At 34.3% G+C, this 14603-nt stretch overlaps 1 pseudogene across 1 annotated transcript; it reads right to left on the bottom strand.

Moving 5' to 3' along the window:
- Nucleotides 1–1361: 1361 nt before the first annotated feature.
- On the bottom strand, nucleotides 1362–14402 carry LOC149579556 (cytochrome P450 CYP72A616-like; annotated as a pseudogene). Its single transcript, XR_016356483.1, has 10 exons — nucleotides 14327–14402; nucleotides 9651–9783; nucleotides 7635–7857; nucleotides 7208–7441; nucleotides 6646–7018; nucleotides 5423–5481; nucleotides 5235–5295; nucleotides 5054–5137; nucleotides 2080–2159; nucleotides 1362–1961 (listed from the first exon to the last, which is right to left on the bottom strand). The product of XR_016356483.1 is annotated as a cytochrome P450 CYP72A616-like (transcript).
- Nucleotides 14403–14603: the final 201 nt, after the last annotated feature.

The following is a 14603-nucleotide window of genomic DNA, read 5'->3' as shown; positions in this document are numbered from 1 at the left end:
TAATTAAATTTTACTAAAATTAATAAAATTAGCCTTATAATAAATGAGTTATAAATTATAAATCTAAATATTAAAAAATGTACCTATATGAAAAACTAGAGATTATTTTTTTATAATGCATATTTTATATTTAAAAATTTAATAATAAATTATTAAAGTTTTACATTAAAACTTTAGATAACTGTCATACTATTGTACGAAACATAAGCAACTTAGTGTTTCGTTCCAAAATAACTTGAATGGGATCTGAATAGGATTCTCTTTCCAATTTAAGACAGAAAAATATCTATAACATTATGAATGACTACGTCAAATGTAAGATAATTAAATTAAACATCTTCAAATTTACTAAAATTTCATTTGAGGAAAAAAATAAAAATAAAAATAAGTTCCAGGTAATGACACTCTAAAAGTAAACAATGTTTAAATTTGGTAAAGAAAAATTTGATGGTAAAGACAAATTTGATGAAAAAACATATCCAAATTTTTTGTAGCATGCACTCCACTAGAAGAAATCATAGAAGAATTTAATATTAACATTTACGAAATTTGTCATGTGACTATTGCTTTCTTTTTAAGCAAAGTAATGACATTCTCCAGAAAAATGTCAAATTTCAATCATGTCTTCCACTTGTCATCACAATAAGAGATGTTGGGGTCACTGAGTACTCTTCTAACATGGGTTAGTCTCTTATTTCCCAAATCCAGCTAAGATACAATAGATTCTAATAATAAATCTAGCACTTGAAAGATGTCAATATTATATATATTAAAGCAAATTGGCTAAATTCTTTGTAAATCTTTTAAAATTCACACATTTATTCATAAAGGAGCAAAATTATCCTTCTCCAAGACTCGAGCATATGGTAAGATAAAAAAAAAATGGATTGAGAAAGCTAATCGTGACAATAACATGAAGGAAAATGGATAATAACTATAATTAAGCAATCAAAATAAACAATTAAATCCTTTAATTCTGAAATTATCAGTCATGAGCTATTAGAAGAAATAGTAGATTATACTCTGTTTTTGTATGACAGGATTATATGTTTTTTATCAATTGCAGATCGAAATTTTATTGCAGCATTTTTAAATGCAATGCAGAGGTTCATCTTTTATATAAATTCTACAACATATCGTAGACTTTTTTATGCATTGAGATGGGAGGAGTGCATTCAAGAGATGTATATAGAAATAAAAATCAAGAATGCATTTGAAAAAATAGATGAATCATGATACTATGTCATTGAATGAAAATAAAATGTTAAGAGCACAACATAGCAATTGTTTCATGCACTGGATATCCATGTAATTGGAAAAGAAAACAGTAATGTTCATTGCCTTGAAAAGATGGCAAATAATGATAATAAACAACAACATTTATTGCTTCAAGAACATCCATTTGGAAATAATATAACAGTAAATGAAACATCCATCAAAGGGTATAACAATAGTTACTACCCTCAAAGGTATTTAAGATCATGATCACAACTATTACAAATATTCATAGAAATGCCAAACTGGAACAATGCTGCAAAACAGAAGATTCAATATTTCTGTGTATCATAAGCTGATGGAGGTCACTGAAAATGGGAACAATTGAGAACATTCAGCATAGAGATACTCGGATTCCATTAGTTGTTTTTTTGGCTGGCAGTGGATGTGTCTGGCACTGGTGGTATTGTGGTATGGACCTGAAACTTCTGGTGCATAAGATATGTAAATCAGACAGACTCACAGAAGAAGTAAGGTTATCAAGGTTCAACGTCTTTGCTAGTCCAAAGTCTCCTGCAGCTTCATTATACAATAACAATTGTGAACATTCTTGACTCACACAGCAAACCAGCACTTTCATCTCTACCTAAGTGTCAAAAGAGCTACATCTTGTACAGTCTATTCCAAAGAAATCAGATAATACCAAGACAGACATCCAGCTCCTTTGTCAAGAAAATATTTGAGCACTGCCAAGAAATCGGCACATTATAATCAGATTACCATTTTCCAAGAGAAATGCTGAAACAAGTAATAGTACAATACAGTCCTTTATTTAACAAATGTTAATATTAATCAATAACTAACCTTCAAATCTCTATAAGGATATGAGTTGAGTTCAAATAGTTCACTGCGAGAAGAAGCTGTACAAACCATTTACAGAGTTTCTGCCAAAATATATGAAATAGATTTATAAATGTGCTCAAAGATGAGAAAGACAAATTACATTGGATAAGCTCATCTAGAAGTAACTCGACTTTCATAGGATTACAACTGACTTCTTTAGGAAAATATACTCCATTTGCCTTTTTCATTATCTCAGCCCTGCATTAAAAACTCCATTCATAATCATGCATTTAAATAGGAGATAATGCTAAATACATGACAAGTATAACTCTTTCACAGGCAGAAAAAGCTTACACATCCCCGCCTTCACAATTGTAGACACCTAAATTTGATTACACCGTTTTGGTAATCTTGTTTAGTTATCTCTGAAGGCATCATTAATTAAATTCCTATTTAATTAATCCTTTGCCATCCCCTAGCTGATTAATTTTAATTAATCATCTATAGTCCTAATTGATAAATCAAATAACCTATCATTTATCAATTAAATCCTATTCTCCTATCTAATTCCAAAATCCCCATTTATTAAATAAATCTATTTGATAAATAAAATCATCAAATCTAATAACCCCTAACTTATCCCTAACCCTTCATTTAGCCTAATCCACCCCATCCACCCATACTAACCAAGCTTAACCACTAACTCACCCACCCTCATGAATGCCATCCACTTGCACATCTCTAACATCCCTAATCTAATCCTAAACCCAAGCCTAATCCAACCCCTAATGTTGTCACATTCCCTAAGTGAGCTTAAGACTTTCCTAAGCCAAACTAAAGTCTCCTCTCCAAAATATCCCAACCACCAAGCCTTAAATGACTCTTACACCTCTCCCATCCTCACTCATGACTCTTACATCCCTCTTACAAACTCAACCACCCTCATCAAGCCCTTGACCAAACCTTATCCTATCCTCTCACACCCATCCTCCTTGTGACAAGTGTCACCTCCCCATTGGTGCTAAACAAGCACAATCCATGTGCTCTCCTTGGAGTGCATCCTAGCCCTCCTTAAGCCTTCATCTCTCCTTGCATCTTAGCCCTCAATCCCTTAGCCTATAAATTGAATCCCCTCCCAAGCCATTTCATCACAACCTTTGAGCTAAAGTTATAATGCTAGTTTGAGAAACAAAACCCTTAACCATACCCTTATAATGCCAAATTAAGAGCTCACAAAGCTACTAATTTGCCATTTCCATCTCCATTGAAGCATAGTTTGAGCATCTTGAGCATACATCCCAAATCCTATCAAATAGACTCATCCATACATCAAGAGAATAATCTCATTGAGAGAGCCATTCCATGGCTCACATTCTCATTTGAGGGTTTCTCTTTTGGTCTCTCTTATATGTTATAGTAATTTTGTTAGTTAATGCTTTGTTCTTTTAATAGATTAGTATTCCTTTTGCTAACATATTAGTGTATACAACAGTAACCTAGCACAATACACACATAGCAGCCCTGCAAAGGAAAAAATCGAGCAAAATATTATAAGCTTTTATTATAAGCAACTCTTAACAAGTTCTCACAAAAATGTAACTTTATTCAATCATAAGCTGCTACCTCCAAAACCTAAAAGAGTTGACAAAAAAATGAAGGAAACAGATGCACATAACAGAGTACCATTAACTGTTAATGTTGGAATTCACTAAACAAAGAATGTGACTACCTATCTACTAGCTCATTAAAATAGGACATTTGTTCCCTTTCCATTTTTTTGGCATATATTAATGACGAAAACATCAAGTTTCTAATGAAACCTAATTGTGGTATACCACGGACACTAAAAAAGCAGTAGATAGCACATCTTTAAATTAGGATAGAATGCATGTATATCACTGCAAAGCAAAAACCATTCAGAAAGATACGATAATTTCTGCACTGCCATCACAATACCATAATTTCTGCACTGCCATCACAATACCAAGTGCTTCTGGCACCTCGGATTCTGGCTTTGCTAAGGGCAGTGGACCCTATTTTTGTAAAAGGGTCAGTAGCTCATTGGCAGCCTCCTTTGTTGTATCCTATATAGTTCTAATGGATTTAGATATTTAAACAACATGGCCATTAAAAGTGAAGACATAATTTTATAAGTGGTTAAGCCTGAGATCTACCCCTTCCTCTGCCTCCTAACAAGTGAAATACCTTCATGAGATTTGCTGCTCAATACTATCAGTGACTCACTAGCATTAACAAGCCAAAAAAGCAAAGACATTTTTATATGGTAATGTAAGTTATTAAATGTAATAATCCTAAACAGTAACGGTAAAGGAAAGTTAAGCAGTCTATATGAAATTTTAATTATGAATGGCCAAAAATAAAATGTCTTCACAGGTTTCAGTAATTTGACTATTGTTAGGTCATTAGCAAACACCAACTACGTGGCCATTTTGAAATGATTCTATGGATTGTGACATGAAACAATAGTAAACAAGAAACATTTGTTGTTGTGTTGAAGAGGGCAGCGGAAATAAGATATATGTAATTAGACGCATCTTATAATTGTTTTCACCTGCAGCACTCTTAGGTCAACTGAGAACCAATGTGTGTGGATTGCTCTAGATATATTTACATCATCTTATTGAAACCCAAGAAGCGGCCTACCCTGTCTGACTATGAAAACCAAAATTGCAAATCTGGGCTACTTTCCATTAATCTACTGATAAAAAATATTAAGTTCGTCCTGAATGCTGGGTTCCTATATGAAAACCCATGATTAATTTCCACAGTAATAAATGAATAAATTGACCCAATTCACAACCCTTAACAAGAAAATGTCAAATATAGATTCCCCGCCCGCTCACTTAAATTCCTAAAACAATCTGATATTTCATCCAGTAAATGATATGCAGAGCAGATTATATTTCAAAAAAGCCTTTTTTACCAGAAAGAATTGAGAACAAAAAATTAAAAGGATTGCATATAAATTCCATACCTTGTTACAAGAGTAAACCTTCCCCTTGTAGCATGTGGGTCTGTACCACAGATCTATTGGAACTATGTAAAAATCAGTCAGGCCCTGCATTTTGTTTTAATAAAGGGTTAGTTTATTTAACAGTTTAATTGTTATCTTATATACAATTAGGCATATATACAAACAATTAAAGGCAACCCACCTTGTAATTTCTGGCAGCCTAAACACGCTGAGCACACAGAGGGGCCAAGTTAAGGTACAGTCTACAAAAACCCATTTTCATAAGAAACAAAACATATCGGGGCATCTCAAAATTAAAGAGAGATGTATTCCAATATAATAATCAAACAATTTAAGAGCAATAGGAAGAGAAAGGAAGGGAAAACATACCTTGTGGTTCAATCAAACAATGGAGGAGGCTTTGGCAAACTAACAGCATCATAGATATCCTATCCAAGAAGAAATTAAAGCACTAAGACAAAAGAATAGCAGAGATTGAATTGAAATAAAGAAGATGATTTCCATAACATAAGTTCCCTTACTAAACACATCATGACCACTTGTCGGGACAAAACCGCATACACAGTAGACATGTTTGCTCACCACAACCACCCATCACTCGGCACTTGATTAAAGTCTAAAATATTAAAATATGACTTAACATGAAGTGAGAAGAATACAGAAACAAGAACAATAACATCTAAACAATGTTTCAAAAACCCCTCACATGCTGATCTTGTTGCCTTAATCTTTTCTGAATTTTGGTTATTCTAGGCACTAAGAAAAAGGAGAGCATGCATCCTGATATAGGTAGCATTTCTTCTTAACGAATTGTCAAACACCCTTCTCCCCAAGCCAATTCAACATTAAATTTCTAGAACTGAATAAGGGCAATAGCAGAGTCTATTAGGATAAGCTCTCAAGGTGGGGCTCTTTCAGAGAGAAGCCTAATGTTTGAATCCACATGACACGTGATAAACTGTTGAAATTGAGGAAATACCACATGCAACTCATTGGGTGTTGTGAACCCCCAAAAAACAAAGCCTGTTACGAGTCCCAGATAAATCTTATAAAACTGATTAACCCTTGTCCGTGCCTGTAAGATCATTATCAGTATCACCTTGGCTCCAATGAGTGCAAAATTTTGGCCTACACAGATTCTAAGTCCCAACCCAAAACTTATAATTGCAGCAGGATGGGCAGAGGCTTTTGAAATCCCTTCCCTAAATCTCAGGGGGTTCAACTCTTTGGAATCTTTCCCCCGCAACTCTTCATCATCGTGCATCAAGATAGTTTGCAGCATAACCTTTGTGGCTGCTGGGACAGTCAAATTCCCTAGCTGCATCTTTTTGCATGCCTTTCTTGTTATAACCGTTACAGGAGGATAATGCCTCAACACCTCATACAAAATCATGCTCACCTGAAAATGAGTTATCGTTTATACTCCTTGCAAAGATGGGAATTGTGATAGCAGTTATTGTACAGTCAAAAAAGAGTTGAAATCTTTTGTTGATGAATTATAGAGTAGATAAAAATTGTTCTTGCAAATAAGATATTATACAATATTATCCAGAAACAAAACAGTAGTGATGTGGAATCTATTTAATCTTTACTAATTTTAAGTGAGAGAAGGCATCAAATTCTGGAGTTCCCTTGTTCAAGATCTGAAGCACTTCCTCCCTTGCTTTATCTTGCCAATCTGTGTGCATTCTAAGTGCAATGAGTGTCCTTGTAAGTAAAGTGGCACTAGTCCGACTCACTGCAGTAAAGAAAGTTTTGCACTAATCAACCATGCTTTGAAGAGATAAGCCCAGAAAACTCCCTGTCCTTCAATATGTTCTTATAAGCATTCATCATTAGACCTAAAAGATGAGTGTCGTACCTATCATGTTTGCTCATCTCAAACATTCTTTCTGTGATCAAAGATCATCTCTGTCAATGATTTTTCAATATCTAGACCTTAAATTACTTGGAATGGGCAGGAACCTTCCAAAATTGAAAAAATTAATAGTAAGAAACATATTTTATATGTGAAATATTAAAATATCGATTCAATGACAACCTTAATGATGTTCAATGGAAATATTTAAGACCAATTATTCATACAGCCAAATACCCAATAATGTTTCTTTACAAAAAGGTACCATTATAAGAAGGAAGGAGGTATTGCGCTACCTGGAACCTAGGAAATACTTTTTTTCAAAATCTTTACCAGCCAGAATGGTTAGTTCAGCTAGCATGTGAAACATATGTTTTCCTTCCCGAAAACTAGAACCAAATGCTGTCCGGGCTATTAAATCTGAAGTTCGGCACCGAAATTCTTCTGAGACCTCAATTTCTTTCTCACTCTCAGTGATTGCATTTCCCCAACATTTTGGTAGAGCTAGCTGCCATCACTGGAACCATTGACTGACACAAATCACCCAATAAGCTCTGTACATATACTTTGAATTCCAAAAAAACATATCTATGATAAGAAAAGAAAAAAGTTGCTGGTTTGATTCATCCTAAGATGTATGATGTTCCTGAGTTGTATAGCTCTATCTACAAAGACAAGGAGACCCAATTAAGAAAAGGGTGACTATACATATTATACACTTACCTTCAAACACTCTAAATGAAAGGCCGGATTGGGAAGCCTTCTTTGATGAGCCCATTTCTCTCCTTCGGATAGTGCAAGGCCATAAGTTCCAGTCAAGCGTTTCAATTGAATTGTGAACTCAGGCATCTTGTAACACCCTGACTTGTTGGACAGAATCTGCTTCGTAATCTCTGGGTCATGAACCACAAGCCTTGCTGGCGTGTGCAACCAATGCACAAATGTCCTACCTCATCACGTCAGAGAGCAAGATTTTATTTACTGTTGTGATATTCACAATTCACAAAGCTGTAACTCTTGTTTCTAATTCCCAGATATACTAATCGCATTAGAAGAACACAATATATTATTTTTATCAGATTTCCACAATTTACAAGTTGTCACTGTGTTTTCGAATCTACAAATATCCTATCTAATCACACCAGCAAGTAAGATTTTATTACTTTTATTAGATTTTCACAATTCAAAAGGCTGTCGCTCTATTTTTGAATAAACAAACAGCCTGCCCAATCACATCAGGGGACAAGATTTAATTACTACTATCAGATTTTAAAATTCATTAAACTGTCACTCTTGTTTTTGAAATCACAAATACCTTGTCTAATCACATCATGGAAATCTTGCTATCAGATTTTCAAAATTCACAAAGCTACTCTTGCTTTGAATTCACAAAACCAGATCTTTTTTAACACATAAAACTTGTCACTCTTGTTTTAGAATTCACATGTTTCCTGTTTAATCACACAGCATGGAAAAAGTTTTCATTTCTGTTATCAGACTTTCGCAATTCATAAGCTGTCACTCTTGCTTTTAAATTCACAGATACTGTGCCTAATCACATCTGAAAACTATTACAGGATTTTCACAATTCATAAAGCTATCAGTCATTTTAGAATTCACAAATATCCTGCCTAATCACATCAGAGATCAAAAGAAAGATCTGAAATATGAATTTGAAAAATATTCAAAGAAAACAAATTTAAAAACAACAGTCACAAAATCTTAAGAGTTCAAAATACACACAACCAAATTGGTTCTTAAAATTCAAATCAATTCTTGACCATATTGTTTTACCCAAACATCAAGATTCAAGATGCAGAACAAAATGTACAATATCATGGGGCGTAATCTTAGAGGGAGTCAATTTGGCGCGCTTCTTGATTTTGAGTAATTCTTTTGTGCTTCCATAATACAGCTTATAAGGTGGTCCATCAATACCCTGATTTTGATAGAACTTCTGTGTAGAGAAACTCGTCACCGAAAAAACCCCATCAATGACAACTGATATTTTTCAGCTTCAATTAAGATTGCAGTAAAGGCTGTATATAGCATTTATTGTTTGTTAATTAAAAATATTTTTAAAAACCAGGTCTCATTGAAAATTATAATTTGATAAATGAGGTTGAGCATAAATCATCATGCTAAACTCCGAACCTACGACAGTAAAATCGGGCTACAAGCATTAACCTGTAGGGTTTTCCTTGTTTGTTTTCTTATCCAAAAATGCCAGAGAAATTGCTCGGAAAAGAAAACATTATTCAGTGGCTGGAATTGTCTCACTTATAGTTATAGCGAAACTGTTTTTGTCACTACAGAAAAAATACTATGAATTGGCTTGCGCAAAACCGCTGCACCTATTTACAGTGCAGGTGCTAGTATATTTAAAAGGATAGCCCTACAGGGAAATACAGAACCTCATTGGAATTAATTTCTTCATAATAGACTAATTTCAGGGTTCAATTACACAGAAAAGGATAAAATTAAGGCAATAAATATTTAATTCACTCAATCACATAGACAGGCAGGAAAAGGCCCGGGGCATCCCCCGAGCTCCTTTGTTTTGCAGTCAGAGGAATTTATGAATGTACACTACATGCCAAAACCCTACCTTATGATATTCGTTGTTAGCCGTAAAACACAGGTTCCCAATAAAAGGCAAGAGAAACTAAAACGGTTGCCTGCAGAAGAAGCCCAATCCCATTAGAGAGTTGGGTGGATTTAGGTGCCCAAGCTACATACCAGACAATTTGAAAGTTGGGAAGAAGATCCCTCCTGCTCTTATTGTCAGACAAACATAGCTGAAACTGTATGTGGTTTTTCCAATGGCTGCACAGAGTTAGCTCATAAGTTGAGAGACCTGAGCTATTCAGTCACAATAAGGAGACTACAGTAACAAGTGAAAAAAAAGCCCTATGTAGCCATATATGTCATACACACTATACCATCCTAGCTATTTCTTTGAAACAGTAATATACATGACAGCGTTCTTCCAAATTTAAACTATTCGCCTGATTTATGGCAGACTCATATTTTTACAAAACTGAAACTGTGAGACCATTATCTTACTAAGGTGGTAACAAACTGTTGTGAGGTTCTCACACCATCGCCCCAAAACTTAGGGAACCGCCTTTTTTTTTAATCGCCTTCGCAATAAATTTTAAAATCGTCCAAAATTTCTGATTTTACAAAAATTTAAGCCTTGGACACCTTCAGGCTAGTGGGAGAGACTTAGCTTATTTTCATCCGGTTTCAACTTGATTTTCCAGAGCAACCAATTTCATCCTTAGGCCGGACAAAATTCAACAAATAACATTTGGCAGGATAAAATTGTAAATTTGTACTTAGACGTTTTTTTTTTTTAAATCCAGATATAACTGTGTAAATTTGAATTTTTTCAAAAGAAGAAATTTTGTTAAACTTGAGTTTTGGAAAATCTTAAATTTTTGCTTTGGTGAAAATTTTAATTTTTTTAAAATAAGGCTAAATTGCAAAAAATTGATTTTTGTCTCTAGAAGCGATTTTATTTTATTTTGTCAAAAAAATTCTAATTGGCATAGCAAAATTGATTTGGGTAAAAATTGCAAATTTTTTTTTTTGACTTTAATAGATTAAAATTGCCTTGAAAACTTTTTGCCTTTAAGAAAATTGGTAATTTAATATTGAAAAATAGCTATTGGTTAGCCAAAATCCAATTTTAATGACGTATTAATTACTAAATCCTCATTAAATGGAAATACTTAATATCTTCAAGACATTAAATGGAACTATTTAATATCTCTAAGGCATTATTTCTTTTTGCAATTTGGAGCTAATTGACAATTTAAACGTGCAATTTTCCTTTTGGCAAAATCAAATTTTAAGCTAAGTATTTAATTGTGGGCCTTGATTTGGATTTAACTTTATTTTTTCTCTCCTCCAAGACCAAGTCGGCTAGCTTAGAGGGAGTGAGAAGTTGGGTATAAGAGGAAGCCTCTCTCTCACTTCTTCCTCACTTTTCATTTTCCTCTCCATGCTTAGGCAAATTGCATTAAGGAGTAGATTTTGGGTGCTTGGCGAATTGGTTTCAAGGCAGATTTCCTCCATTCCTTGGCTATTTTTTCTCTTGGGATAGAATTCTTGTTATTAGAAGACTTTGCAAAAGCAGATTGCCTCCATTGTTGACGATTTTGCAAAATCAGATCTGCACTCTTGTTGCAAGGCAAATTTTGTGGGAGCCTGAACTTTGTGGAAGATAAAATTCTAATTTTCAAGAGAAGCTGTGATTTTTTCCCTAGGTTGGGCAATTTTATTTGGAGGTGAATTACATAGTAAATTTCTGATTTGCAAAGGATTTGAAGTTCTTGAGGTCTAGTCCTAATTTCAAAAAGTTGATGTACGATTATTAGTTAAGATGAATTTTTATCATCTAGAGTTGCAAGGGGTCCTTAGCTGACATCCTTCTTTCGTTCTAGTCATTCTACTTGCCTTCTGGTCCACTAGTCTACCATCCCGTAATAGGGCGACGAATATGGAGGATGTTCGTGCAAGTAAGAATCTCAAGTAGACAAGACTGAGAAAGACAAAGAGGATATGATGCCCAAAACACCCTTCTTCTCGAAAATAAAGAGAATAACCGACACTAATATCGGTACAGTGGACATGATACGGATGAAGGACAAACTAAAGGAAGAACAATTCCCCTTGGCAAAGAAGAGATACAGAATGCAATTGCACAACATAGCCCAGGCATCAACACTTCCATTACAACCATGGTGAGCTACATTGGGATGGTGCTTGATTTTAAAGGCATCAGAGACGAGGATATCAATGAGACAGATTTTGGATCGAGGTTGGACGAGTTAAGAAAGGTTGCTATAAAAAAAAAGCATTTGGGCACCCTTTCCTCTCTCAATGCTATTATTGGATTTGCGAAAGAATATGAGAGAGATCACGAAAAGATACTACAAGCAGCGAGTGACGTGGCAAAGTTAGCGAAACTTAGGGCAAAGCACACACCTTGTCCTCCTGTGGAAGAAATTAACAAAAGGCTATGTCTTAGCTAAGAAAATGAAAGAAAAATTAAGATTTATATTAGAAGATCATTTGATGTAAGCCCAAGTGGCAATTTCTTTTTCTTCTAGAATGGGACAAGTGTCTATTTCTAATTGGCCACCATTTTGGTGCCTTCTCATTGGTTGCAACTTTTTGCACTTTTTTTATTGGCCCATTGATGAGGTGGTGACTTCTCATTGGCCAATGGGGTGACAATCCTAATTAGGGTTTTGAGGATCCAATCTGGATCATTGATCTTGTTTTGATCTCCACCCTCTGTTGTATTTTGACCCCTATATAAGGCCATTTGCTCTCATTTGTAAGGTGTTGGAGAAATTGTTGCAAAGATAATAGCAAAATTCCTCTCTTTTTCATTGTTGTGATTAAGAGCATTAGGTGTTATTGCATGTTTTCTAGTGCCACATAATTAAATTTCTTTTCAAGTTGTTAAAGCAAATTTCATTTCAAGTTGTTTAAGCAAGAGTAAAGTAGATGGATAGTTGTGTGGTAGCATTAGTAGATGTTTTATAGGGATCAATACTAGACCACTAGCATCCTAGCGACTAGTTGGGAAGCCTTGTGTGGTAAACTAGTTCATTTTTCTTAGAATCATTGCATCTATGGAGGTGGGGCCGCTGGTTAGCCTTCATTGGATTCGATCCCCGTCCATTTGCTAACCTTCCATTTGTAGGAATAGGAGTAGAATAGTAAGTAGCTGGGTAGTCAAAGTTTAGAGAAGGAAGTTAGAAGAGTAAGTCAAGTAATAGAACACATCCATTCACCCCCCACCACCATTTATTTCCCATTAGCATCATCATTGGTAGACATATCCTCCATCATCACCACCATCAATATTATCTGCCACCTGCATATTTCACAAACCCATCACTATCACCATCATTCCACCAAAGCCCAAGTCATCCTTGAATGAATAGCATAAGGCCACCTACATGATTATCAGCAAATCACATCGATAAAACTGAGCGAGTATCCACAATAATAAGGAACATTGGAGTTTTTCTCATATCCCATGAGCAATAACTTTTCAAGAGAGGAATTGTATGTTTGATACTCTGTATCAGATGTTCAATTGTTGATATGTTATGTAAGTGATACAAAACTCGCATCAACATAGACAAGGTTTGAAAATTAAGAAACAATCCATCAAAAGGCAACCAAAATTAGAGAGGTAATACACAGATAAGATTCCTAGGGTTTGTATTGAGAAGATGAAGAAAATAAACATAGTCAAGGAATGAGACAGGATTGTAAGGGCAAATTCAAACTGAAATCTTTACTTGCCACTAAAAAGAGAGAGCAATGAAGGGGGAAAAGAAGCACAAGTGTTCCAATTTACCTCCCACTAAAGATGTCATGGCAGATGGAAATAGATGAGTTTTCCTAAATGTGCCATATTAAGTTGACCCTCTGTAATGTAACTAGCTAGATGTCGAGACCATGTGCAGACAACCTTTTGCCAAAGATACAAACTAAGAAACATTCTGGATGTCATTCATTCGGACACAATCATGTTAAACACTATTGCCAACCAAATTGTTTTTCCTAGCCTAATTGTCGGTGTAGAACCTTTCCGGCGACCAAATGACCATCAAAGTTTAAGATTGCTCCCAACATCTTGCAAGCCCAAGTGTACTTTTCAACCATTGATCTGAAAAGTGAGCCGGTTTTGCTCAGAGAGAGTATGCCTTCGGCATAAATATACTAGCAATAGCACCATATGGTATGATAGGGTACGCCAAAGTAATCTATAGTGATTTCTAACTTAGTTGGAGTGGTGTAAGAAAAAATTAGGGGATGTAGTGCCTACCCCTAGGTTGCATAATAGCATATGGTTCAAGTAGGGTTTTGTATTTTAGATCACTGATTAATTACACAACTTTCATTTCCTGTCTTCTTTGTTCCTGTGGATTGTAAATCCGAATTCTCTATGATGAACCCTTAAACACTTCAATATTGTAAATTATTAAATGCTTGCCAATATTTTCTGCATATGTGGAGACTAGAAAAGTGATTAGAAACCCTCATTGTTTCTAAATTAAAGAAATTAAAATTTAATTTGGGGAGGATTTGGTATTAAATTTAGAAAACTTGATTTGAAATTTCGACCGGTTGGTCGTATTTCCTCTATTAGGTTAAAGATGAAACTTATTAAAAAATAATAATTATTACTAAAAAATTTATTAGAAAGGAGGAATTAATTTAAAACATATTTAACAAATTATAATTTAAACAAAATATATTAATAATTTTTTAAAAAAATATAAATAAAAAAATAATAGTGAAATGATTTGGGGAGGGTCGGGTTTTACCCACCCCCTACCCCCTTGCTTACATATGTAGGCGATTGTTGTATGCAGTCATACCTGCGACTGTAGTCGCAGGATGATTGCGACGACAATCGTGCGCTGCACAAAAAGGCCTGCGTATTATAAATCGCATGGCATGTATTATTGTGTCATGTTATTTAGGTTATAATATATGTTTATTAAATTGTAAGTTTGTTATATGATTTATTAAAAGTTTATTTAATTATTAATAAATTTAAAAAATATATAGTAAAAGTTTATAATATTAAAATTATTATATGTTATTAATTTTATTAATAAGTTTATTTAATGGTTATTAATTTAATAAATAATT

Source organism: Cupressus sempervirens, chromosome 1 (assembly GCF_028749045.1).
Source record: "Cupressus sempervirens isolate cs-2001-9-10 chromosome 1, ASM2874904v1, whole genome shotgun sequence".
Taxonomy (NCBI): Eukaryota; Viridiplantae; Streptophyta; class Pinopsida; order Cupressales; family Cupressaceae; genus Cupressus; species Cupressus sempervirens.
The sequence above is the reverse complement of the archived record's forward strand: the minus strand, read 5'-3'. Positions and strand labels throughout refer to the sequence as shown.